The sequence below is a fragment of the Triticum urartu genome, chromosome 3A (assembly GCF_056163025.1).
Source record: "Triticum urartu cultivar PI428250 chromosome 3A, HENAU_Tu73, whole genome shotgun sequence".
Lineage (NCBI taxonomy): Eukaryota > Viridiplantae > Streptophyta > Magnoliopsida > Poales > Poaceae > Triticum > Triticum urartu.
This window is the reverse complement of record NC_141875.1, coordinates 404935513-404940093: the sequence shown is the minus strand read 5'-3', so window position 1 is coordinate 404940093 and position 4581 is coordinate 404935513.

Below are 4581 nucleotides of genomic sequence, written 5' to 3'. Positions count from 1 at the left end.
CTATGGACCCGAAGATATGAGGTAAACTACTCACACTTCATCGGAGAGGCTATGGTGTTGATGTAGAAGCCCTCCGTGATCGATGCCCCCTCCGGTGGAGCTCCGGAATAGGCCCCAAGATGGGATCTCGTGGATACAGAAAGTTGCGGCGGTGGAATTAGGGTTTTGGCTCCGTATCTGATCGTTTGGGTGTACGTAGGTATATATAGGAGCAAGGAGTACGTCGGTGGAGCAACAGGGGGCCCACGAGGGTGGAGGGCGCGCCTGGGGGGTAGGCGCGCCCCCCTACCTCGTGGCCTCCTCCTTTGTTTCTTGACGTAGGGTCCAAGTCTCCTGGATCATGTTCGGTGAGAAAATCACGTTCTCGAAGGTTTCATTCTGTTTGGAGTCCGTTTGATATTCCTTTTCTTTGAAACCCTAAAATAGGCAAAAAAACAACAATTCTGGGCTGGGCCTTCAGTTAGTAGGTTAGTCCCAAACATAATAACAAAGTTTATAATAAAGCCCAATAATGTCCAAAACAGTAGATAGTATAGCATGGAGCAATCAAAAATTGTAGATATGTTGTCGACGTATCAAGCATCCCCGAGCTTAATTCCTTCTCTTCCTCGAGTGGGTAAATGATAAAAACAGAATTTTTGATGCGGAGTGCTACTTGGCATAATTTTAATGTAATTCTTCTTAATTGTGGTATGAATATTCAGATCTGAAAGATTCAAGATAAAAGTTTAATATTGACATAAAAAATAATAATACTTCAAGCATATTAACAAAGCAATCATGTCTTCTCAAAATAACATGGCCAAAGAAAGTTATCCCTACAAAATCATACAGTCTGGCTATGCTCTATCTTCATCACACAAAGTATTTCAATCATGCACAACCCCGATGACAAGCCAAGGAATTGTTTAATACTTTTGACATTCTCAAACTTTTTCAAACTTCACGAAATACATGAGCGTGAGCCATGGATATAGCACTATAAGTGGAATAGAATGGTGGTTGTGGAGAAGACAAAAAGAGAGAAGATAGTCTCACATCAACTAGGCATACCAACGGGCTATGGAGATGCCCATCAATAGATATCAATGTGAGTGAGTAGGGATTGCCATGCAACGGATGCACTAGATCTATAAGTATATGAAAGCTCAACAAAAGAAACTAAGTGGGTGTGCATCCAACTTGCCTGCTCATGAAGACCTAGGGCATTTTGAGGAAGCCCATCATGGGAATATACAAGCCATGTTCTATAATGAAAAATTCCCACTAGTATATGAAAGTGATAACATAGGAGACTCTCTATCATGAGTATCATGGTGCTACTTTGAAGCACAAGTGTGGTAAAAGGATATTAACATTGTCCCTTCTCTCTTTTTCTCTCATATTTTTTATTTGGGACTTTTTTTGGCCTCTTTTCTTTCTTCTTTTTTTGTCATCCGGAGTCTCATCCCGACTTGTGGGGGAATCATAGTCTCCATCATCCTTTCCTCACTGGGACAATGCTCTAATAATGATGATCATCACACTTTTATTTTTCTTACAACTCAACAATTACAACTCGATACTTAGAACAAATTATGACTCTATATGAATGCCTCCGGCAGTGTACCGGGATATGCAATGAATCAAGAGTAACATGTATGAAAGAATTATGAATGGTGGCTTTGCCACAAATACGATGTCAACTACATGATCATGCTAAGCAATATGACAATGATGGAGTGTGTCATAATAAACGGAACAGTGGAAAGTTGCATGGCAATATATCTCGGAATGGCTATGGAAATGCCATAATAGGTAGGTATGGTGGCTGTTTTGAGGAAGGTATATGGTGGGTGTATGATACCGGCGAAAGGTGCGCGGTATTAGAGAGGCTAGCAATGGTGGAAGGAAGAAAAGTGCGTATAATCCATCGACTCAACGTTAGTCACAAAGAACTCATATACTTATTGCAAAAATCTACAAGTTATCAAAGCAAAGTATTACGCACATGCTCCTAGGGGGATAGATTGCTAGGAAAAGACCAGCGCTCGTCCCTGATCGCCACTCATAAGGAAGACAATCAAAAAATAAATCATGCTCTAACTTCATCACATAACGGTTCACCATACGTGCATGCTACGGGAATCACAAACCTTAACACAAGTATTTCTAAAATTCACAACTACTCAACTAGCATAACTTTAATGTCACCATCTTCATATCTTAAAACAATTATCAAGCATCAAACTTCTCATAGCATTCAACACACTCATAAGAAAGTTTTTACTATTCTTGAATACCAAGCATATTGGGATTATTTAAGGAAATTACCATGCTATTTAATACTCTCAAAATAATATAAGTTAAGCATGAGAGATCAATAGTTTCTATAAAAAAATCCACCACCGTGCTCTAAAAGATATAAGTGAAGTACTAGAGCAAAACTATATAATTCAAAAGATATAAGCGAAGCACATAGAGTATTCTATCAAATTCCAAATCATGTATGGCTCTCTCAAAAGGTGTGTACAGCAAGGATGATTGTGGTAAACTAAAAAGCAAAGACTCAAATCATACAAGACGCTCCAAGCAAAACACATATCATGTGGTGAATAAAAATATAGCTCCAAGTAAAGTTACCGATAGAGGTAGACGAAAAGAGGGGATGCCTTCCGGGGCATCCCTAAGCTTTGGGTTTTAGGTGTCCTTAGATTATCTTACGGGTGCCATGGGCATTTCCAAGCTTAGGCTCTTGCCACTCCTTGTTCCATAATCCATCAAATCTTTACCCAAAACTTGAAAACTTCACAACACAAAACTTAAAGTAGAAAATCTCGTGATCTCCGTTAGCGAAAGAAAACAAAACACCACTTCAAGGTACTGTAATGAACTTGTTCTTTATTTATATTGGTGTTAAACCTATTGTATTCCAACTTCTCTATGGTTTATAAACTATTTTACTAGCCATAGATTCATCAAAATAAGCAAACAACACACGAAAAACAGAATCTGTCAAAAACAGAACAGTCTGTAGTAATCTGTAGCTAGCGCAATATCTGGAACCCCAAAAATTCTAAAATAAATTTCTGGACGTGAGGAATTTATGTATTAATCATCTGCAAAAATAATTAACTAAATAGCACTTTCCAAATAAAAATGGCAGCAGTTCTCGTGAGTGCTAAAGTTTCTGTTTTTTACAGCAAGATATCAAGACTTTCCCCAAGTCTTCCCAACGGTTCTACTTGGCACAAATACTAACTAAACACAAAAAAACACAACCTAAACAGAGGCTAGATAAATTATTTATTGCTAAACAGGAGCAAAAAGCAAGGAATAAAAATAAAGTTGGGTTGCCTCCCAGCAAGCGCTATCGTTTAACGCCCCTAGCTAGGCATAAAAAGCAAGGATAGATCTAGGTATTGCCATAATAGTAAGATAGATCATTAAAACTCATTTCATATTCTCTACGTTCGGCAGCAAGTTTTCTTTGAGGCAAGAAAAAGTAATCAAAAGGGATAAATTTAATGGGGCAAAAGTCCCCAAGATCAACCTTGGGAGGTATAGGTTCCTCCTTTGGTCCTTCGTATTGCACAACCAATTCATCATTATAAGCATTCTTTTGACAGAACTTTGTGAGCCTGTATTCAAGAGAATATCCTAGTTCATTATTTCGAATGTCCAGATCATCATTAAGCTCAGAAATTCTATCAACTAAAACATTGGTAGGAACCCTTTTTCTAAGATTCTCATTGAAAGCACCATAGTCTAGAGATTGAAAATGCATTATTTCTTTTTGATCAAAAAGGATAGCCTCTATGGGAGGGCGGCAAGCGTCCACCCTATAATGTGCAAAGATTTCTTTGTCCGCTTTTATTATGAATCTAAACTCATGAGCCAAAAAGATAGTAGTGGCACGCTTAACAGAAGAATGCTCAATATTAGAAAATTCTAGGAAAATCCTTTGTATGCAAGGATACATGTGCATGAATTGTCTTTCAAGTTCAACTACAAGCATGGCAATAGCGTCCGCAAGACTACTAGTTCTATGAAGGATAGAACTATAGAACAACCCATAGAAGGTAAAGCACCGGCACAACTAAAGAAATCTTGAATAAATCCTTTTCCAATAATATTACCATTACCAACACGGATTTTTTTTGTATGTAAGATGGGGGTTTCGTTAGCAGGAGCATCAGAATTTTTCATGATATTATTATTTTCCATATCGACAATAATTTCCCCAATTTCAGACATAACAGAAGAAGGTGCAAAGGGCAAAAAGAGGCAAACGGGAAAAAGAGAGGGAGGATAGAGAGAGAGAGAGGGCGAATAAAACGGCAAGGGTGAAGTGGGGGAGAGGAAAACGAGAGGCAAATGGCAAATAATGTAAGGTGGGAGATAAGGATTGTGATGGGTACTTGGTATATTGACTTTTGCATAGACTCCCCGGCAACGGCGCTAGAAATGGTTCATTGTCAGGAGTCAAATCTTGACTTGCGCGTACCTCCCAGGCAACGGCACCAGAAATCCTTCTTGCTACCTCTTGAGCACTGCGTTGGTTTTCCCCGAAGAGGAAGGGATGATCAGCAAAGTAGCATA